Here is a 25,526-nt window from a genome sequence, read left to right on the forward strand (position 1 = left end):
ATTATTGAGATAGCTAACGTGTTGGTTAAAGAAGTTAAATTCAATGATTGAATATTTTGTAATATTTTAACCATTTTTTTTTTATGGAGTAGTCTATACTTTTGGCATATTACTATCCAACTTTTTTATGCTAATGATGTTCTTAAATTACTTTAATAAACTCTAGATTTGGGCATATCATATTGAACCGCCCTCAATAGTTTTGTTTATTAGAACTATGGAAAAACCTAGTTAAGATGAGTAAGGAGTGACCACTTCTGGGATGAAGGGTGAAAATCATGTTGTTTTTTATCATTAGAAATTTATTGTATAAATAAAGGCGAGTGGTCAGATGAAGTTCGATTCAGATGCCTCATTACAAGCTGTAGACAAATCGCCATGGCATAGAGTTAATCAAAACTCTAACCAATCTCTTCAAGAATCAGCCATTGGTCCAAGTATAGTGACTCATCAAGAAACCAAAGTCCTACAACCTATAATCCAACATCATATTAGAGAAAGCAGTACTACCTCAATCACGGGTGCTGTGATGGTGGAGAGATGATTAAAAAGAAATTAAGTAGCGAAGAATTCCTTGGGTTCTTATCCTCCTTGGAAACCAAAGTGGGGTCCTAAGAATAGGAGTGAAGGGTTTGTTTGAAAGAGTAAGACCAAACCATCTAGGGGAAAAGAAGAGGTAGTTAGCAAAAATAAAACCAAAATCAGATTCCCAACCTTTTAAATTCTTGGGTTCGGGGCACATTGCATCTCAATGCCCAAACAAAATGACAATGATCTTGCATGACAGTGGGGAAGAAATGACGAAGGGGTAATGACCATTCTTGGGCTCAAGTGATAGTGATGAGATGCCCCCGTCAGATGCCAATGATGGTGATGGAGTGGTGCAACCCATAGAAGGTCACTTGTTGCAAGAAGTACTCTTAGTACACAAATTAAGGTGGATGATGTGAAGCAGTAGAGGGAGAATATAATTCATTCTAGATGCTATGTTAAAACAAGGTACGTAGGAGTTGTACCAATGTACCTACGACTTTCGTTTGTTGAGAAATTAGGCTTGTCTATGCTAAACTATCCTAGATCCTATTAGTTGTAGTGGTTGAATGAATTTGGAGATGTCAAGGTGTTATTTGCCTTGGCTAGCTTTTACTATTGGGAGTTATATTGATGGGGTGATGTGTGATGTGGTTCCTATGCATGCTATGCATACCTCATTGGGAAGGCCATGGTAGTATGATAGGAGGATGATACGTGATGGATTTAGAAATAGGTATAGTTTTGTCAAAGATGGAAAATCAGTTACACTTGTTCTTTTGACATCGAAGCTAGTCTATGAGGATCAATTGAAATTAAAAGATGTGGAAGAGAAGAAAAAGGAAAAGAGGCAAAATAAGAGTGAATTGAAATTTAAAAAATATAATAGAGGAAAAGAGAGAATAAAGAGGTGACTAATAATAATAATAATAATAATAATAATAATAATAATAATAATAATAATAATAATAATAATAATAATAATAATAATAATAATAATAATAATAATAATAATAATAATAATAATAATAATAATAATAATAATAATAATAATAATAATAATAATAATAATAATAATAATAATAATAATAATAATAATAATAATAATAATAATAATAATAATAATAATAATAATAATAATAATAATAATAATAAAAAGAATAGAGCCACAAGAAAGAAAAGATAGAGAGCATGCAAATAAAAGTAAAGATAAAAGTGTGCTTTTTTTATTTTTTTTTAATTATTTTGCCAAAAGAGAGTGAATTAAGAGGACTTTCATGGAAAACTAGCATTTGATATTGCTAGTTTAGAGGGAATCCTTCCTTTATTTGAGGAGACTAACCTACCTCTCCCTAGTTTGGCTATTTCTCTACTGCAAGAATTTGAGGACGTGTTTGTCGAGAAGATACCTAGTGGGTTGCCACCCATTCGAGTCAATAAATATCGAATTGATTCAGGGCAAGTGGAGTAGTTGATGAGCAAAGGGTATGTAGGAGAGAGCATGAGGCCATGTGCAGTGATAGTGCTAATTGTATTTAAAAAGAATGGGACATGGAGAATGTGCATCGATTTATGGCAGTCATCAACATAACATTAATGTATCTCATCCATCCCATACCTAACTTTGTTGATATATGCTTGGTGAAATGCATATATCATGTAATTTTATTAAATTAGATCTTAAGAGTAGCTATCAAAAAATTAGAATGAAAGAAGGAGATGAGTGGAGAACTGCTTTAAAGACAAAATATGGGTTACATGAGTGGTTAGTTATGCCATTTGGACATACTAGTACATCTAGTACTTTCATGACATCAATGAACCATGTTTTGTGTACATTCATAGGCAAATTTGTAGTAGTTTATTTTAATGATGAGATATATAGTTATAGTTTCACAAAGATGTACAATTTGTATACCCATAATGTATCACCTTCTTCTTATTATACTGTCATGAACTTCCCCAATATGATATTGTAGAACCCAAATAATTCTAGACACCTTAGTAGCACTAAGACATGAATATTGGATAACTAAAGTATACCTCAGATTTTTAGTCTCATTTGAGACCCATTTTCGACATAGGAAACATTCGATTTGGAAAATGATACCTAAATAAAAGTTGTAGCTCTTTGAGTTAGCTTTCCAACACACTTCTAATTACCTCAATCGGATATCAGTAGAAGAAGTTATGATAGAAACACTAAAAACTGTGCAGTGTCAATCGAACTACAACCAGTCGACCAAAACTGCCTGAAATGAAAATTCTTATTTTTCTCTAGAATTTAAATATTTATTTTAATCAATTATTTTCTCAAAGGGCCACCCACGTTTTTGGAAATAAAAACCCCACTAAATTGAAGCATTTAACCTCAAACTTAAATGAGGATATCAGTAGAAGAAGTTATGATAGAAACACTGAAAACTGTGCAGTGTCAATCAAACTACAACCAGTCGACCAAAACTGCCTGAAATGAAAATTCTTATTTTTCTCTAGAATTTAAATATTTATTTTCATCAATTATTTTCTCAAAGGGCCACCCACGTTTTTGGAAATAAAAACCCCACTAAATTGAAGCATTTAACCTCAAACTTAAATGGCACCCATGTTTTCTCTCTTAAATGAAATTTGACCCTTCATTTGCTTTAAGTTATGGAATATTTACCTATAAATAGAGACCTCATTTCACTCATTTTTTCTTACATCAAAAGCAAGAGTTTTTACATGCTAAAGAAAGAGTTTCCAAGAGAGAAAAAGAGAGGGAGGAAAACTATTTATCCTAGAAGTTTAAGAAGTGTTTCCAACCAACAAGTCTCAACGGTTTTCAAACATCCAAGGAGTGCATTTCTTTCAACGTCCAAGTTTCAAGTTTTCATTCCAAGTTTTCAAAGTTTCAAAAGCATCAATCAAGGTAGGTAGAAGTGCAATGTGTGTAATCGTGTTAAGTTATAAGTTTCGATTCATGTTAATGTTTGTATGTCAAATGGTACTCCGGTACGACATATCCCTCTATGTTAATGGTTGTATGTCAAATGGTACTCCGGTACGACATATCCCTCTATGTTAATGGTTGTATGTCAAATGGTATTCCGATACGGCATACCCCTCTATGTTGAAGAAATGTTCGTATGTCAAATGGTGCCTTCGGGTACGGCATGTATGAAAAGTTATAAAGTTAATGTTTTGAAATGTATAGCTTGATCACGAATGCACCTATTGAGTTTTTCAACTCACGGGTTTAATCCCATCTCTACAGATTGAAGGAATTCTACCTCGGGCATAGATGAAGGAGAAGATGGAGAGTGATGCAACGAGCCCATGGAAATCCGGTGAATAAGTGATTTGGATTTATTTTTATGAAATGTTTTCCAATGTTATTTCTTTAAAGTTTTGAATAGCGCAGAATGCGAGAACAAGTTATGTTTTTTTCAAATAAATTACATTTTGTTGTTTTGAAAAATGAGTCGATGTTTCTTTAAAGTATTTGAAGTACTGTTATTTAAATTATTATCCAAAGATGTAAGCTTCCGCTAAAGTGTATACACTTGTTACTAAACCACTGGTTAAGCTAAGTAAAGTAAGTAGTGTTCATGTCCACTAGAGGTCGAGGCGTTACAGCGTGGTATCAGAGCAAAGTTTAACCGGTTCTGTAGACCATGTTTTTTTTAAAATAAAAGGAAAATAAAAAGTTTAAGGTATTCCATGGCATTGAGCATCCATCCATCAATCTCATCCTATGACCCAGGTATGTTCATATTTAAAGTTAATGATTATGTTTATGTTATGATGCTTTGATATGATTTAGAGATGTGTTATTTAAAGATATGTAATGGACTTGGGCAAAAGCTAAGGGTTTAAAGGGAATTGCATGATATGAAAGTTTAAATATTTGCATGTTTTCTTTAAGCAAAGAAAAAGTATGATGTATGTGAAAATACAACAAATATGGCTCGTAGAACGGCTAGGGCATATAAAGAAATATTGAACCGTAGAATTGCTATTCATTCCTACGAAAACTATGTAACTGATCCGACCCGACCGCTTAGTAAACATGTGTATGGCATCTATGAGAGATGCACGACGGCGGTTAATGTTGGAATGGAGATAACGCATATCGAGGCCATAAATAAATAACCTCACACACTCCCTCCCACCTCAATGGGGAGATATGGGAGTCACTGTTAGGGATGAAATGTTAGAAGGCGACCCAAACCTGTTCGAATTTGAGAGATATTGCCATGCCCTGATTAATTTGTGGGATGATGTAATCCATAAGGAGCCTGAGGAGGAACCTTTGGCTGAGGAAGAAGATCCCGAAGAAGAACCCGAGGATGAATTAGAGAATGATCCTGAGCCTGAGCCACAGGTTGAGATGGACATAGGACTCGGACCTGAGGCGGAAGACTCCTCCGAAGATGAAGCTCCACCAAAGAAGATCAGTAGAACTTATAGGGATTAGATTCAAATCCTTGTAATAGCTTCCCTTATGTCAAGAAATCAAATCCTATCTTCTTTACTTTAGTATTCGAAGAATGAAACTAATAAGAACTATATGTTTTGTCTAAAGGAAATGGCCCGCGCAAACCAAAACTTGATAAGAGACCTCCTCCAAGCTGTTCAAGACCTAGGCAGGCAAAACCCGAACCAAGCTCAATCCCTACCACTATCTCCTAATGTTTCAAACCATGCTTCAGTGGTCTAGCAATTTCGAAGGCACAAGCCCCCTACCTTCAACGGAGCAGCTAATCCACTTGCAGCTGAGGAGTGTCTTTGCAAGTTGGAGCGTATATTTCGATTGATAGGGTGCATGGACGCTCAGAAAGTCCAGTGTACTGAGCTCATGTTCTTCGGTGATGCAAGTCACTGGTGAGACTCAATGTCAAGGACAAGGACCCCTGAGCAACAAGCAGAATTGACTTGAGAGCAATTCAAAGGGAAGTAATGAACAAGTACTTTCCCCAATCCTTTAGGGATCACAAAGAAAGTGAATTCCTCCAACTCAAGCAAAAGATTATGTCCCTAACTGAGTATAAGAGGAAGTTTGATCAACTTTCAAGGTATGCTCCACATCTGGTGGATTCGGAGGATAAGAAGGTACGAAGGTTTGAACAAGGGCTGAACTCGGATATAAGCATGATACTTATGTCCCATCGCTTCACCACATACCGTGAAATGCTGGAAAGAGCTCATGCTATTTGGTACTAGAAGACTAGCGTCGAACAATATGGTCAATTGTTCAATCAACCGGACAATGGTAACATGGGAAAGAGGAAATGGAATGGTCAGGACAAGGGAAAAGACAAATGGCAGAACAAGAAAGCTAATGGCGGAGCCAATGCTAGCAAAAGCATTGTGCCGGTTATTGCACCCTGTTCTAAGTGTGAAAGGACACATCGTGGCGAGTGCTTACAAGGGAAAATTTCTATTTTCGATGTGGCAAGCCAGGACATATCATTAGGGATTGTCCCACACATACCCAGAAGAAGGATGATAACAGCGATCAGAACCAGAAAGGGAAAGCATGAGTTTTTGCATTGACTCAATAGGATGCAGAGGAAAACTCTAATGTCATAGCAGGTACTCTACTGATAGCCAATACACCTGCTTATGTATTGTTTGATTCAGGAGCTACACACTCCTTTGCTTCAACAACTTTTATGGCTAAATCTAGTATTACCTGTGATAAGTCAGAAGGTACATTAGAAGTTAGTATTCCTTCGGGCAACCCTGTGAATACTGATAGAATAGCCAAGTCGGTAAGTATTGAAGTTGAGGGAAAACCAATGAAAGCGAACCTATACATGATAGAAATGAAGGATTTTGATGTAATACTAGGCATGGATTGGTTAGGTTGTAATTACGCCACCATCCGATGTAAGGAAATGGAAGTATTATTTCAGAAACCAGGAGAGAAACCATTTTCGTTCCTTGGAATGAAGACGAAACCCCTTATTCGACTAGTATTGGCATTACAATCTGAGAAGATGTTGAGAAAAGAAACATGTCAAGGATATCTAGTAAGTATCTCAGGAGGGAAACAAGAGATGATAAGGGTTGAAGATGTCTAGTAGTACGGGAATTCGTAGATGTGTTTCCAGAAGATCTATCTGGTGTTCCACCCGATAGACAAGTGGAATTCACCATAGACCTAATTCCCGAGGCGACACCAGTATCTAAGGCCCCATACCAAATGGCCCCAAAGGAACTGCAAGAATTAAAGAAGCAGTTGCAAGAACTCCTAGATATGGGCTTCATACGACCAAGCGTATCTCCGTGGGGTGTGCCGGTGTTGTTTGTAAAGAAAAAAGATGGAAGCACGAGGATGTGCATCGATTATAGGGAGATAAATCGATTAACCATCAAGAATAAGTACCCACTCCCGAGGATCAAGGATCTACTAGATCAACTGAAAGGAGCTAAGGTATTTTCCAAGATTGACTTACGATCAAGATACCATCAACTGAAAGTAGAGACAAAGGATATACCTAAGATAGCTTTTAGAACTCGATATGGACACTACGAGTTTACGATGATGCCGTTTGGGCTAACCAATGCACTTGCAGTGTTCATGGACCTGATGAATCGAGTGTTTCATCAATACTTGGATAAGTTTGTCATCGTCTTCATCGATGATATTCTGATATATTCCAAGAGTAAGGAGCAACATGAAGAGCACTTGAGAATAGCCTTAGAGGTATTACGCAAGGAGAAGCTGTATGCCAAATTCAAGAAGTGCGCGTTTTGGCTTGAACGAGTTGGAATTCTTGGACATGTAGTTACTGCCCAAGGGATTGAAGTAGATCCAGCAAAAGTAGAAGCAGTAACCAATTGGAAAGCACCAACAAATGCTGGCGAAGTACGGAGTTTTCTAGGATTGGCTGGATATTATAGGAGATTCATAGAAGGATTCTCCAAAATAGCTGGACCAATGACACAACTTACAAGGAAGGGAATAAAATTCCAATGGATGGAAAAATGCGAACAAAGTTTTCAAGAACTTAAGCAGAAGTTGATATCAGTACCTGTATTAACAATACCTGAAGGTACGGAATGATTTGTTATGCAACACATCCAAGCGAGGATTGGGATGTGTTCTAATGTAGAATGGAAAAGTGATAGCTTATGCTTCAAGACAATTGAAGAAACATGAGCAGAACTAACCGACGCATGATTTAGAACTTGCGGCGGTAGTACACACTTTGAAGATATGGCGACACTACTTGTATGGATGGAAGTGTGATATCTACACAGATCACAAAAGTCTCAAGTATTTCTTCACACAGAAGGAATTGAATATGTGACAAAGACGATGGTTGGAATTGGTGAACGATTACGACTGCACTATTCACTACCATCCGGGTAAGGCTAATGTTGTGGCCGACGCTCTAAGTAGAAAATCAATGGGACAATTGATGTCACTACCCACCTCTCAAGTGGAGTTAGTCAAGGACTTGGAAAAGTTGCAGATCAAAATGGTTACCACACCAGGACAAGTCACTGCTCGTCTAGCAGCTTTAATAATTCGACCTACTCTTAGAGATCAAATTATAGAAGCACAAAATAAAGACTCATTTTTACGAAAGATTAAGAATGAAGTTGGTACCGATAAGAAAAAGGACTTTGGAGTAGCTGAGGATCAGGCACTGATATTTAGAGGAAGATTTTGCCTGCCTAAGGATGAAGCCTTGAGAAACGAGATATTGAAAGAAACTCATTCCGCCCCGTACACCGCACATCCCGGTGGTATGAAAATGTATCGAGATTTTCGAGATACATTTTGGTGGAGAAATATGAAAAGAAATATAGGGCTGTACATGCAGAAGTGCATGGCATGTCAACAGGTTCAAGCAGAACACCAAAAACCAGCTGGATTGTTAAGTCCACTAGATATACCTGAATGAAAATGGGAAAATATCACGATGGACTTTGTGGTTGGATTCCCGAAGTCAGCAAGAGGAAATAATGCTATATGGGTAGTAGTGGATCGACTAATGAAGTCATCTCATTTTCTTCCAGTGAAAATGACATTCAGTTTAGACCAATTGACACAGTTGTGCATTAAAGAGGTTGTGAGATTACACGGTGTACCTGTATCCATTATGTCCGACAGAGACCCAAGGTTCACGTTCAAATTTTGGAAAAGTCTACAAGAAACTATGGGAACGAAGCTGAACTTTAGTACAGCATATCACCCTCAGTCCGATGGTTAGTCTGAAAGGATCATCCAAACTTTGGAAGACATGCTGAGAACATGTGTTTTGGATCTAGGAGGTAATTGGGATACTTACCTCTAGTAGAGTTCGCTTATAATAACAGTTTCCAAGCAACTATTGGAATGACACCATACTAAACTCTCTGTCGAAGAGAAGAGAGTTTTAGGACCAGAAATAGTTGAAAAGACGGTCAAAGTAATCGATAAGTTCCGAGCAAGAATAAAGGCAGCACAGGATTGACAAAAGAGCTATGCAGATACTAGGAGGAAGGATTTAGAATTCCAAGTTGGGGATAAAGTGTTTCTGAAAGTAGCACCGATGAAAGGTGTACTTAGATTTGGAAAGAAAGGCAAGCTACGACCCCGGTATATCGGACATTTTGAGATACTTGATAGAGTCGAAAATGTGGCTTACCGACTAGCTTTGCCACCTGAATTATCGGCAGTGCACAATGTGTTCCATATATCGATGATAAAGAAGTATGTACATGATCCTAATCATGTAGTGAGTTATCAAACCTTGGAGGTACAGAGAGATTTATCGTACGAGGAACTACTGATCAAGATATTGGATCGAAAAGTGCATAAACTAAGGAATAAAGAGATTTAGCTAGTTAAGATACAGTGGAATCATCACGGCGTAAAAGAAGCCACTTGGAAAAAAGAAGAAGAAGCCAAAGACAAGTATCCAACACTATTCGCCCAATCAGAAGGTAAATTTCGAGGACAAAATTTTAATTAAGGTGTGGGGGATGTAGAACCCCAAACAATTCTAGACACCTTAGTGGCACTAAAACATGAATATTGGATGACTAAAGTATACTTCAGATTTTTAGTCTCATTTGAGATCTATTTTTGACATAGGAAACATTCGATTTGGAAAATGATATCCAAATAAAAGTTGTAGTTCTTTGAGTTAGCTTTTCAACGCACTTTGAATTACCTCAATCGGATATCGAGAGAAGAAGTTATGATAGAAACACTGAAAGCTGTGCAGTGTCAACCGGACTATAACAAGTCGACCGAAACTACTTGAAATGAAAATTTTCGTTTTTCTCTAGAATTTAAATATTTATTTTCATCAATTATTTTCTTAAAGGGCCACCCACGTTTTTGGCAATAAAAACCCCCCACTAAATTGAAGCAATTAACTCAAACTTAAATGGCACCCATGTTTTCTCTCTTAAATGAAATTTGACCCTTCATTTTCTTTTAAGTTATGGAATATTTATCTATAAATAGCGACCTCATTTCACTCATTTTTTCTCACACCAAAAGCAAGAGTTTTTACATGCTAAAGAAAGAGTTTCCAAGAGAGAAAAAGAGAGGGAAGAAAACTATTTTTCCTAGAAGTTTAAGAAGTGTTTCCAAGCATCAATTCTCAACGGTTTTCAAACATTCAAGGAGTGCATTTCTTTCAATGTCCAAGTTTCATTGAAGTTTTCAATCCAAGTTTTCAAAGTTTCAAAAGCATCAATCAAGGTAGGTAGAAGTGCAATGTGTTTAATCGTGTTAAGTTATAAGTTTCGATTCATGTTAATGTTTGTATGTCAAATGGTACTCCGGTACGACATATCCCTCTATGTTAATGGTTGTATGTCAAATGGTACTCCAGTACGGCATACCCCTCTATGTTGAAGAAATGTTCGTATGTCAAATGGTGCCTTTGGGTACGGCATGTATGAAAAGTTATATAGTTAATGTTTTGAAATGTATAGCTTGATCACGAATGCACCTATGACACCTATTGAGTTTTTCAACTCACGGTTTTAATCCCATCTCTACAGATTGAAGGAATTCTACCTCGGGCATAGATGGAGGAGAAGATGGAGAGTGATGCAACGAGCCCATGGAAATCCGGTGAATAAGTGATTTGGATTTATTTTTGTGAAATGTTTTCCAATGTTATTTCTTTAAAGTTTTAAATAATGCAGAATGTGAGAACAAGTTATATTTTCTTCAACTAAATTCTATTTTGTTGTTTTGAAAAATGATTCAATGTTTTTCTTTAAAGTATTTGAAGTATTGTTATTTAAATTATTATCCGAAGATGTAAGCTTCCGCTAAAACATATACACTTGTTACTAAACCACCGGTTAAGCTAAGTAAAATAAGTAGCGTTTTGGTCCACTAGGGGTCGGGGCGTTACAGATATGCCCAACAGCATCATACATCGCCTCATCACTATACGTCCTAATAATAAAACTCTCCAAGATTTGTTTGTCTTGACCTCTTTACATTCATTCAGCTAGTACAACCTAACTAGGATGTATTAACACAGACAAGATCAATTTCACTATAAGGGTAGTACTAGCTATATTCATACAACTCCCCCATCTATAATCATCTTATATACATTGTTGTTGACATAGCACCTAGTATGAAAGTTGTTCTCTCTCTCTCTCTCTACTTCTGCCACCTCACTATCTTTCTTTCTCTTTCTTCTCTCCCTCACTTCTTAACTTCAATTGATCCTCATAGACCAATATTTGTACTAACGGAAAAAGAGTAACTGATTTTCCATCTTTCACAGAGTTGTACCATTTTTATACCTTAATGTATCACCTTTTTATTAAACTGCCATGAAGTTCCCAATATGATATGCCCAGCATGCATAAGAACTACGTCATGCATTGCCTTATACGTCCCGATAATTGGTATACTAAGAGCACACCTTGTAACAAGTGCTTCACATACCACTATGTTCTCTACTCCATTACCATCCCTAGCATCCTCCAAATCTAGTATCTCATCATTATCACTATCACTATCACTATCACTCACCACTTCTCCATTGTCATGGAAGATCATTGCATTTCACTAGCGTGTGCCGCTTTCAGGCTACAGTCCAGGCTTTGCTGCTTCTAACTTAGCTTGCATAACGTGCACTAATCTTGGTTCTATTCCATGCCCAACATGAAACTTAATGTTTTGCTCGTTGCAAACAAAGGCTCGGCCCATGTAGCTTGAGTAAGTAACCCCATGGTTTCCTTGATCTTCTTTGCTTGTAATCTTGTCATCCGTCCTTTCTCCACAATCAATGGATCCTTACTATTCTTTGTCCCATGATTCTAATCACCAGTCTTGCCTTTTTTCTCTCTATACTTTCTTTGTAATAATCTCTATGGAACTAATTTATCTCAATAAAAAATTCAGCCCCTTGTGAGATTCAAACCAGTAAGAACAAAAGAAAAAAAGAAGGAAAACGACTCGAGAAGGACGCAAGAAGGAAAAAAACAAAGGAAATTGAATGGAAAACACAACAAAGAATTTCGGAAATTGATCTATGTCTTTTCTCAATGCTATTAACACCAAAGGACAATATAGGTATTGAATGACTAGAAAGATTGTATTTCTTGAAAATTTCACCCCAAGAATTTCAAAAAGGTGTTTCTGAAATTGAATAAGCCTTATCTTGAGTTTCTCGAAATTGATCTATGCCTTTTCTCAACAAGATTGATACCAAATGATGATATAGGTATTGAATGACTAGAAATATTGTATTTCTCAAAAATTCCACAAGAATTTCAAGATGTTTCATAAAATTGAATAAGCCTTATCTTGACCAAGTACCTCTTTTTCTAGAATTTTTTTTAGATTTACTTTTCTGCAATTTTCATTTTTTACACTAAATATGTGGAAAGATAACAAAGGCAATTAAAAAAAATTGATGAAGACTCAACCAAAGACACAAGAAGAATTGGAATTAGAAAATGCGAAAAGATAAAGGACAAAAACTTGACTTTTAGAGCCAAATCTCTAATACTAATGTGAACCCTCATGTAGCAATAAGAACTCCGAAACCAACGAAAGACTGAAATGAACCCCAAGAAGGCAAAAATCAGAGTTTGAAGATTGACCTAGTGATTTATTTTATCAAAGAACCAAAGTTATTGATGAACGTAGACCCCATAATTACAGAAATCATGAACCTTGTGATAAGTATTGAATGCCGCAAAGAGTATGAATCTTTGATAAGTTTCAATAGAGTTCAATTAAGAACAATAGAAAGCAAATCTTGCTTTATTAATTCTCTCAAAATAATAATATTTTACAATGAAAGAATGAGGCATATATAGGAAATAGCAAAGAAATGCTGAATAACTTGTAAAACATCTAGAAAACATTAAATTGATAGAGTTCTACACGAAAAAGAAAATATTAAATAGCCTTCAGATTTCAGTACAATGCGCTGGCATCATATATCCCTCTTACACGCGCTGAAATAGGTTTCAATTTTGCCCTTGTGATGAGACCTATTTTGTATGCTTGCAAGCTCTGCTTTTCAGTTATACTCCAGGCTTCGCTTCCTCTAACTTAGCTTGAATTAAGTGCTCTAAGTTGGTTCTTCTTTCTTGTCCATCTTCAAATTTTGTGTATTGCTTGTTGCACTCAAACTCTTGGCCCACATAGCTTGGACAATACGTTGCATGGCCTCCTTGATCCTCTTTGCTCTAGGAAGTTGGCCAGTTAACCTTGCATGCACTCCAGTAGTTCTCGCATTGTAGCGTTTTGCCGAGAGATGGTTCTCATGTTCACAGTGACGGCGGCCAACTCTCTTGTGAGCCTTGCAGCATGGCCTAGGCCTGCTCCTCGAACCACTTCTTTGGTGACGAACTGTGGGGGTGGCTGGTCGTATTTTCGCGATTTTGGGGTACTTTGTGAGGATGTCTCCTTGCCAAAGCGTTCTTCAGTTTGTCTCGGTGCGATTTCTTCCTTTGCTGGACTAATGGCAATATCTTCTTGACGAATAACCCCTCTTTGGCTCTATTTCTGGAGTTGTTTTCCTTCATTCAAGGATTTTTGTAGAGTTTATTTTGAGTTCCCTCTTTCAACAACTCGGTCAGGTTTTGTGTTCCCCCTTTTTTCCTTTTTAAGAATCTCACTTTTTGTTCAAAGGCTTTTCGATCTTTTCTTGGGAAACTTTTTGGATTCTTTTTGCTCTTTTTTAGGGATTCTCGTGGTTTAGCTATTCCAGGTTTACTACAGAAGGCTCTAATCTGTTGACCTCTTAAAGTGGCCAACAGGTATCATGTCATACACACATGGACCAGTTTTGTGTAGTATTTCTACTGTAAATAATGTATGTAGAAGAAGAAGATAGAGACAATATATTATGTTCTCTTTTCTATTCAAGGATCCATCTCCGTAAATGATACAAAAATTGTCTATTTATAGTGATCAGGCCGATATGGTCATTGTTCTATTGGATCCATGTGGCTTGATCATCCAACCCTTAGCATCACATCAACTCTATTTCATATTAATTACATTGATAAACTTTTGACAAGAGGTCAGCCCTATACAAATCCAGGCTGACATTAGTCAATTCTGGAGATGCACTTGTTGGACCCTCTTATAGTTGTCAAGGACTTCAGGTACTCAAGGAGTTTGACAGCAGAAGGTAAACTATCACACCCCCATTCACATAGATAACCATACCTAACAATATCTCAACCCGCGTGATAATGAAATTTATGACTAGACCTAGACATAAAATTTCACATACATTTTTTTTCTAACTGATAAATTGAAATAAGCATCCAATTATGTCCCTGTTTGTTAACTCCTAATCACTTGTACGATCATAGATGATTTGTACTTTGAACTCTGGAATCCCGTAAGAGCTCCACAGCTAGCCATGATCTCTTAGTTCCATGCTTACCTACAATGTAAGAACTACATAAAGATGCATCATATTCTAATATTCATCAAAATGAACTCGAAATCATTTCATTTGAATATTTTCATTTCATTGGGCAAGACCCACTTACTATACACCAAATAGAGCTCTACATAATATGAATATCAATAATCAAATAGCCAATATGAAATCGACACCGGTGAGTGGACCATCCTATCATGATCACTAGAGGCCCATCCCCTAACTACCTTTATGATCTCCCAAGAAGTATCCCACCCGACAGTGCCAATAATCATAATATCACATGGGCATAGTTGAGTGGTCCATCCTCCCATGATGACCAAAGGCCCATCCCCTATCTATCTTTGTAATCACGTAGGAAGTATCACATGCGATGCCAAAACATATCACATTCGCATGCCTCGGTGCCCTAGTAGTGGTCAATAAAATATTTATACGGAAAATCGATTTGAAACCATGTTTCTCATGCTGGATTTTCAACCATAATCATATGTCATGATGCGGATGAAAATGCTTATGAATGACATGCTTAATGAAAATCAATGTCAATGGGTTCCGCAACCACATACTCAATAATCATTACCATCATATGATGTAAACAAGCCTCTTACTAAAGTCACATAAATATTCCGACATTACTCTATCACAGATTAGCAGTTGTAAATGAAATTTTACTTACCTTTTTCCCTTGTGTGTGCAAGTTCCTACGGAGATTAGATCACTTTCCTTTTTCACTCAACGTTGGAAAATCACCTATGTTACCATCTAATATTAAAGACAATCCTCAATTTAATAGACTTAACATACACAATCCCCATTCACGTCAAAAAAATTTAAACGAATTCATCATTTCAAGTTACTAACGGCATTACAATCTCGCCCCATAAATCTCACTATTTCTCGAGTCCAATTATGAACATCAACATCATCCAATTGTTGTCAACATCCTAACACTCCTTAGAATCTATTTTCTAGGCCCAAGAGATAATTAATTGACATGTAAAGGTTAAAATCACATTAAACACACAAATGGATAGAAACTGTTTTCAGATTTCCATTCCCGTCCAATTATTTTTTCAATCGTTTCTCGGCTCCTTGTCTATATCTGATGACTCCCAAAGTTTTACCACACTTCTATAAGATGTATGTGAAGGTAATCATGCTCTAAAGTCATGACAAGTGAAGTGTTTTTAGCCTCAAAAACTGTCCCTTTTTCACCACATCAAATTAGGCAGTTTTGTTTTTCTTGTGAGAGTTTTCGGTTTTCCATTGTATTAGTATGCCACCGTCAGAATTCTGGGACATCAAAAATCATCTCTACACTTCATGCTTGCATACAAAAAAGTGAATATTGATAGATATAAGTTATACTCTAAGTATCATCCAAAATCAAGTTTGAAACCATTCAAAACCAGCAACTTCCCTCTGTCCATGTTGTTTTCTTCCAAAATCTTGTAATTAATTGACCCTATTTTGCCATCATAAGATCATCAAAACCTCCCAGCTAATTTCAAGCAAGTTCAAAGTTTGAATAGGTTATAAAACACCAAAAAGAACTAAGGAAAGACTTCAAAACCGTGAGTTGAACTAACTTGCTCAAACTGCAATTCCAGTTTCTTATTTTCCTATTTCTCTTCGCTTCCTTTGCTCTCTCTTTCTCTCGGGGGTCACTTGGGGATAAATTTGGAGGGTTGAATATCTTACATAATCTTAAAGTTTGGGGTCGTGAGTGATACTTGAGGGTGAAGAAAATTGTGGTTCAAAGACAAGTGACCTTAAGCATCAGCTGTCTAAGCAGGATGTGGATTCATGCAGCCAACTTTGACCTTTTCTATACCTTATATGGAGCCATATGTGTCTTGGAAGATGCATATCTATCCAATATATAGTGATAATGGTTTAGAAGACTTGCTGGAAACCTGAAGGTTGAAAGAATTAAATGTTAGATTGACAAGTCCTCACAAGGTAAAGTAGGAGGTGTTTGTAGTACTTAAGGGATTGGATACAAGATTGTTGCCATAAGGTTAAAGGAATTGGGTGTTAAAATGACAAATATTCCAAGCATGAGGTGGTCACTAGTAGTAAAAAATCTGATTTTATAACTATCTTTGGAAGTATAAATCAAGTATACTTGGCTTATGTTGATGTATTTACAATCCATTTCACTTGCCTTAAGGTCCCAAAATATTTTATAGAGCTAATTCCTCAACCGTTAATTTAATTACTTACTCAATTGACACCCGATTCTCGATCGATTTCAACAATTCGCACCTCGATATTTATAACATCATATGAAACATACATTATTGCATCATGATCATGTCACTTCATGCCCCAATGCCCCAAATATGTCAATTACTTACCTAGGGTTTAAGAGGACCCTGATCAACTGAATGGAAAGCTCAAACCTTTGTCGATACTAAATTTCGGCCTTTTCAAATTCCATTACTTACCAAGCCAATCTCCAACATTTAGTTAACCTAATTTTTTTTATCATAGCTCAATATAAAATCTACCACTTAGTCGAGGAGTCGAAGACTACCACCATATAAAGATCTTAAAGCCTTGATAATCGAATGCACCGTTTTAAGAGAAGCAATTAGGAAATTGATGCAAATGATAATGTAATTAGCATGAAATACATAAATCATATTGGCCAAATGTATAACGTGAAGTTTGGGGTATTACTAAACCACCTTGGAAAGAAGGACAAGACCACTTCGGCTATTCATAGTGAAATAACCTTGGTGCTCAATGTGATAACTTTGGATGTTGATCCCTTCTGCATGCTTTTCCCATAGGAGGCGCCAAGCTGTTGACCTCCAAAAATGGCCAATAGGTGTCGTTGGAAGACAATACACACGTGGACCGATTTTGTGTAGTATTTCTACTGTAAATAATGTATATAGAAGAAGAAGAAGATAAAGACAATATATTATGTTCTCTTTTTTATTCAAGGATCCATCTACTTAAATGAAACAAAAATTGTCTATTTATAGTGACCAAGCTGACGTGGTCATTGTTGGATTGGATCCACGTGGATCTGCCGACCCTTAGCGTCACATCAATTTGATTTCATATTAATTACATTGACAGACTTTTGAAAAAGGTCAGCCACTCTACAAACCTAGGCTGACATCCCTTACACGTTTAAATGGCCACGTCATATCAGTCAATTTTGGAGTTGCGTTTGTCAACCCTCCAAGGAGTTCGACAGTAGAAGGTAAACCAACTCGGAAGGAAGGATAGGACAACTTCAACTATTATTAGTGAAATAACCTCGACGCTCAATGTGATAACTTCGAATGTTGATCGTTTTGCATGCTTGCCACGTGTATGAATATAAGGCCTCCACGTGGGCCATTCTGCATGATCAGCAGCAACAGTAACAACAACAATGATGATGATGATAAGAACAACAACGACAACAATAATAATCTAATTTTGTGTATTAATTACAAAGTGTTTACATGTTTCTTAATGGTTCTATAATGAGATTTTATCTAAATCTTAAATAAGTATTAGAATAAAACCCATGGCACTTAATACTCGTCAATCAACTACCGTTTGACGAATCCAAGGTACGGAATAAATAATCATGTTCCATCTTATTTTTCGAGCACGATTTATGAATCATTTAAGCTTGAATTCATGAAAAGATTTTGATGTTTAGAATGGATTATTTTGTCTTTTGTTTTTAATATTTAATGAGATATGATGATTAATCTTTGTATCGAAAACGTAAGATCATAGTATACAATCTGATATCGATAACAAAAGAAATCAAACATAATTTGACAATTATGTGAAAGATATGGCTAGGACTTATCGGACAACTAGAAAAACAACAGCTTGTAAAGTAACACTGAACAAAAGGTCCATCATTCAGTCATATGAGAATTACGTAACCGACCCAACTTCCACACTTATCTAACATGTCCAAGACATCTATGAGAAATGTATGGCGGTTGTGGATGCAGGACTAGAGATCACATATATCGAGGCTGTTCATAATCTTATAAACTCACTTCCACCTGAATGGGGAGACATGAAAATTGTGGTTAGAGATGAGATGCTACGAGGTAATGTAATACCCCCTATATTTTATATAGCAATGGACGAACAATATTATTGCTAGAATTTTGAACATTTTATGCATGGCTAAATTATCATATTTTAGTACTGGAAAATAATAAATAGTTACGAATAGTTGATTAAGATAAAGAAATAATTTAAGATTACAATTTAAGAAAAATAAATAAATACATAACAATAATAGGATGATCTAGCTACTTGATTAAATGGCGGACACAAGGAAATGATTCAGCTACTGCTAGATACTGGTATATTTATAGGAAATGAACATACAGATGATGATCTAGCTACCTCCTAAAACATGTGGTCTAGTGCTTAAACACATAAAGTTGATCCTAAACAAAGTGTTCTAGAGATTAGACACAGAGAACTGATCCAGCTGCTTCGTAAAATGGGTGGTCTAGAGAGTAAACACATGGATGGTGATCTAGTTGCTTCCTAAAACATTTGGTTTAGGAGTGAACGCATGGGAGATGATAGAGCTGCTTGTTTTCTATATATATATATATAGACAGAGAGAAAGTTGCTGGAATCAAGTCTTCAGAAACTGTGAGTGAAATATGTTTCCATTTGACTTATGTGCTTTTAGTACTACCTACAAATTGTTATATGCTTATTGACATGTTGATGCTTAATACTACCTATAAATTGTTATGTGCTTATTGACATGTTGATGTAAGATAGTTTAATAGCTTGCAACAAACTGGTACTAAGTTAAGGTAAGCTTACTTGCAATACAATATGTTTCTAGCATAGCGAACTAAGTATACAAATTATGATGTTGAAATTCTAAATGAACTGATTTTATAAAATGAGCATTCATAAGTATGGAAATTGGTTGTTGGTTGTATACAAGGTCCATATCTTGACCTTAAGTGACTGTTGAAGCTGAGAAACCAGCATTAAAGTTCAGCAATCATTAGAGGCAAAAGAGAGAATTCTAGCCAAGAGAAGGCAATTATGTATAGGCCAAATTCTAGCCGAGAGAAGGCAAATTATATACTGGCCAACTTCTAGCCGAGAGAAGGCAATTAAGTGCTAGCCAATATTATGGTAGTGCAACTTTATTAATTTGAGCTCAAGTATGCAACAATGACTTCGTACTGAACAAAAGAAAATGAAGATTAAGAATTATTCATTTTGTCCCATGCATCATTTATACACTCGCACCATGTTTCACTCACGAGTTGTTGATAAACTTACTCTCCAATTCATCTTCCTTTTTAGATCGACATGTCTAGAAGCTATGTGGAATACTTTGAGGATAGCTAGGCGATGACACAAGATGGACTAGAATTTCATTGGATTGCTTTGATGGAAGTATGATCTTATGATACCGATGATGATGACCTTTTATGTTGGAATTTAGTGTTGCAATCACTCTTTGCTACTGTACCACTAGTTTTTATGTAATTTCTATTGATATATATGTTACCTAAATAGGTAAAAGGTAACCCCAAGTGATAAGAAAAGAAAGATCACTACCCTTTTACTAAATCCTAGTGAGAATAGGTAGTGAAGTTAGATATGCTCCTTCTCCCGTTTTGATTTTTGAAAGGAAGAAGGTGCTAACTATTGTAACTTTTGCAAAGAAAAGTCTGTAGTGAACAAGTAATGTAACAAGCTATGGTATAACTTCTGTTTAGAATGTTTCAATTATTTGTTGCTCAAGTGAAAACATTTCTAATGTCAAAATATGACTTCAGTTATATGAAATTATTTTTTTAAAATAATCATGATAGTAAACGAATCTTGCGCTCGTGTATATAAAAGTTAATATGAGTAGCAAAAGTGAGTCACTACAAGTAACCCTCCAAAGCACTCAGATATGATTGAGTTTGTATTGTCGTCCCTTTCGGATAAGTGGAATAAGAGCCTACTACGTGGCAAGAGCTCGACTCGTGGGTTGTTGGGGCTCGTCAAATGACAAGCCCGAGCAGGGGTGGGATCCAACGAGCTAAGTAAGGCTCGGCTCGTCGAGCTCCCAAGTTCATGAGCCTAAAAAATGTGAAGATAAGTTGGCGAACTCACGAGCTCAAGGGCCAAGCTGAGCTCATGTGTTTAAGGGCCGAGTCGACCCACCTCTACTGCTACTAAAACATGAGCCCGAAGATAAGTTGGCAAACGAGGTGGAAGATGAGGTTGATCCAGAGCCCAAGCTTGAGTATGAGTCGGGCTCTGAGGAAGAGCTTGAATCGGAGCATGAGGATAATTTTGGGTTAGAGTTAGGAAACAATATCTAGCCACGGCCTGAGCTACAAGTCGAAATACATTCTGGTCCTGAGGCAGAAGTCTCCTCAGAAGATGATGCTACACCAAAGAAGATTCATAGGATCATAGAGATTAGAAACTTAGATTCTATTATCTTTGTTCTATGATGGTTTACTTTCCTTCCCGTTTCGAAAGAATATGGTTTATGCTATTTGAGATTTATTTAATCAATAGTACATCCTAGTTTCAAGGATTTATATTCATGAGATTTCATTTTCCTTCAAAAATAATGAGCTCACATTGTCCAAGGTTACATAAAACAAAATTTTTAAATTTTGTTGATTTAAAACAAATGGCATAACAACAAGACCAAGTAGCTATGTTCAGGGATCTTATGAGGCAGTGCATGACCTTAGTAGATGACATGTACAAGCTAGTGCCAACAATACGGGTGCAATTGTAAAGCAATTTCACAGTTTCGAGCCTCCTTCGTTTGATGGAAGAGTTGACACTTGGGCAGCTAAGGAGTGGTTAAGAGGATTGGAGCGGATCTTCAAACACATGGAACGTGCTGACACCTAAAAGGTATCATGTACTGAATTTATGCTAATTGATGTAGTAGGCCACTGGTGGGAGTCTGCTTCACGCACTAGAATAGCTGCAAAATAATGCGCTATGAATTTGGCACATTCAAGGATGACGTAATGAAAAAGTACTTTCCCCAGTCCCTAAGGAATTGAAGAAAGGCAAAGTTTCTACAACTGAAGTAGGAAAAAATGCCGCTTGAAGATTATGAAGGAAAGTTCAAACAATTTTCTAGGTGTGCCCTACACCTCGTGGACATGAAAGCAAAGAAAGCTAGGATGTTTGAACTAGGATTATGTCAAGAGATTGGAGGAACCACGGCATCTCACCATACCACAACCTACAATAAAGTATTGCAACAAGCTCTGTCAATTTCTGATGACTGGAAATGGATAGGATGATCGAGAAATGTAGTGAATCTTTTGAAAACGAAAGTGGAATGGGTTGAACATAAAGAAAAGATTTGGATAGAGCAAGAAAGCCAAAGCAGAATCAGGATCAGGATCAAGATCAAGCAATCCAAATAAGACTATTCCTCCATGTCCTAAATGCAACAAGGGCCGCATAGGAGAATGTTGGTTTGGAGAGAATGTATGCGATCGATGTGGCAAAGAAAGGTATTTTGCTCCAAACTGCAAGGCATATAAACCTAAGAAGGACTATGAGCAGAACAAGAAGGAAAAAGCCAGAGTAGGCTAGAAAAGACAACAAAGGATCCGAATGTAATTGTAGGTATACTATCAGTATCTGAAGTACCTGCATACATTCTTATAGACTCAGGGGCTACTCATTCATTTATCTCTACTGCATTTATTGCTAAATCATGTATTACATATGAAAATTTGGAGTGTTCTAGAAGTCACTATCCTATCAGGTAGAACACTGAACACCAATCGGATAGCTAGGGCAATAAAGTTAGAAATGGACGGAAGGGAATTAAAGTTGATCTATACATCTTAGATATAGCCCCTATTTGATCCCCATTAAATTAAATTACATTACATTCAATTTTTCTTTTTCCTATTTTCAACCACACAATCTTCCATAAAATAATATTACACGTAAATCGAAAACTTTTCCTTCTTTTTCAACCACTCATTTTTCTAAAAAATACTATTCCCCCCATTTTCATTTTCAGGTAATTGGCATCAAACAGGGGCATAAAATGATTCTGATGTTATTCTAGGAATGGATTGGCTGTGGAGCGATCATGCAATCATCCGATGTTTTGAGAATGAAGTAATTTTTCATAAGCCTGGAGAGGAAGAGTTTCGATTCGTCGCAAAATGAGTAAAGTTTTTACCTCATATCGTGTCCGCCATGAAGACAGAGAAGATGTTGAAGAAGAAATCTTGCGATGGATTTTTGGTAAATAAATCTGGAGCTCAGCAATCAAAGGTTCCTCTCCCTGCGGTACCAATTGTACAAGATTTTATTGATGTGTTCCCTGATGATCTACCTGGCACTCCACCAAATAGACAAGTTGAGTTTGTGATTGATCTCGTGACTGGGGCGGGGCCAATATCTAAAGCTCCATATTGAATGGTGCCCAAGGAGCTACAAGAATTGAAAATACAAATACAAAAATTGTTGGATAGAGGCTTTATCTGGCCAAGTGTATCTCCTTAGGGTGCACTGATTTTATTTGTGAAGAAGTAAGATGGTTCAGTGAGGATGTGCAATGACTATCATGAGCTAAATCGGTTGACTATTAAAAATAAATATCCCTTGCCACGGATTGAAGACCTCTTTGATCCATTAAAGGGTGCAACTGTATTTTCCAAGATTGACTTAAGGTCAGGTTATCACCTGTTGAAAGTGAAGGCAGACGATATTTAGAACTTGATATGGTCATTACGAGTTCACTGTAATACCTTTTGAATTTAAGAATGCCTTGCAATGTTCATGGACTTGTTGATCGGCTATTTCGTCAATATCTAGATCGATTCGTCACTGTCTTCATTGATGATATTTTGGTGTATTCAAGGACCAAGGAGCAACATGAAGAACAACTTAAAATAGTACTGGAAACAATAAGGAATCAGAAATTGTATGCCAATTTCAAATTTTGGTTGGACCGCATAAGTTTTCATGGTCATGTGGTTACAGCACAAAGGATTGAAGTAGACCCTACTAAAGTTGAGGTGGTAACCAAGTGGCCTAAACCGTCGAATGTATGTGAAGTCTGTAGCTTTGTTGGATTGGCTAGTTATTATTGGAGATTCATTGAAGAATTCTCTAAAAAATTTGGGCCAATGACCCAACTAATTAAAAAGGGGGTGAAATTTCAGTAGACCAAGATGTACGAGAAGAGTTTTTCGAGAACCAAAATGGAAATTAATCACAACTCTAGTATTGGCTATACCAGAGGGTTCAAATGGATTTGTTATATATAATGATGCATCCAAACAGGGTATAGGTGAGTGTGTTAATGTAGCATTGGAAAAATTATCACTTATGCTTCAAGACAGTTAAAAAAATATGAGCAAAACTATCCCACACATTTAGAGTTGGCGGCGGTGGTACATGCTCTGAAAATATGGCGTAACTATCTCTATGGGGGAAATGCGACATCTATACTGATCACAAAACCTAAAATACTTCTTCACATGGAAGGAGTTAAACATGAGGCAGAGAAGGTGGTTGGAATTGGCTAAGGATTTATGAGTACACAAATCCATCAGAGTAAGGCAAATGGAGTCTCTAATGCCCTTAGTCGGAAGATAGTGGGACAGTGGGCAGCTCTACCCACAGCTTCAAGGATGGTTGTTAAAGGAATTTGAGATATTGAGATTTGAAGTGGTCGTCCTATCGACTCATGTTACTGCAAAGATTGCGAAATTAAAGATCCAACCTACACTTAGGGATAGTATCATAGATGCTCAAGACAATGACTCATTCTTGAGAAAGATTATGGTAGAATTTGGTACAAATAAACAGAAGGGGTTTGTTAGAGTAGATGATAATACTTTGATGTTTGAGAGAAGATTATGTATACCAAAGGATGAATGAATAAGGAAAGAGATATTAGAAAAAGCTCACTCTGCCCCGTACACTGCGCATCCCTGTTGTACAAAGATGTATTGAAACCTTAGCTATACATTTTGGTGGAGAAATATGAAAAAGAGAATTGGTCTCTTTGTTGAGAAATGTATATCTGTCAGTGAGTTAAGGTCAAGCATTAGAGATCATCAGGGCCATTAAACCCATTAGAGATTCCAGAGTGGAAATGAGAGAAGATAGTTATGGATTTTTTTGTAGGCTTTCCAAAGACAAACTGAGATCATAATGGTATCTGGGTAATTGTGGATAGATTGACAAAATCAGTTCACGTCCTTTCAATACATAGCATGTATTAGTTTGCTCAATTAGAATGGAGTTTCGACTTCCATTATCTCAAACCGAGATCAAAGGTTCACTTCTAAATTTTGAAAGAGCCTACAAGGAGTTATGGGGAAAAAGTTAAATTTTAGTACTACCTATCATCCCCAATCAGATGGAAAATCAGAAAGGACTATTCAGACCCTAGAAGATATGTTTCGAGCATGTGTCTTGGATTTTGGTGTTAGTCGGTAGTCATGCCTACCATTAGTAGAGTTTGCATATAATAATAGCTTTCAAGCTACTATTGGCATGATTCCTTATGAAGCTCTCTATGGTAGAAGATGTAGATCACCAGTTCAATGGAATGAATTCGGAGAAAATAGAATTTTAGGTCCAGAAATTATTGCAAAAACAGTGCAAGCAGTTGATGAAATTAGAGACAGAATAAAGTTGGCTCAAGATAGACAGAAAAGTTATGCAGATCGAAAAAGAAAGTCAGTTGAGTTTGAAGTCGATGGGAAAGTTTTTCTAAAAGTAACGCCAGTAAAAGGGGTTCTAAGAACGGAAAGAAGGGAAAGTTGAAACCTCAATTTATAGGTCCTTCTGAAATTCTAGAAAGAATTGGAAATGTGGCATACCGTTTAGCATTACCACCTAGATTACATGTCAATGCTTAGAAAATATGTGCATGATCCTAAGCATGTGATAAGCCACTCACTAGAAGTGCAGAAAGACCTGATTTATGAAGAGGCTCCCGTGAAAATTATTGAGAGGAAAGTGCATGCTTTGAGAAACAAGGAAGTTACTCATGTTAAAATTTGATAGAGAAATCATGGAGTCGAAGAAACTACTTGGGAGAAAGAAGAAGAGATATAAGCCTAGAATCTAGAGCTTTTCGACTAA

Source organism: Olea europaea, unplaced genomic scaffold, assembly GCF_002742605.1.
Source record: "Olea europaea var. sylvestris unplaced genomic scaffold, O_europaea_v1 scaffold355, whole genome shotgun sequence".
Lineage (NCBI taxonomy): Eukaryota > Viridiplantae > Streptophyta > Magnoliopsida > Lamiales > Oleaceae > Olea > Olea europaea.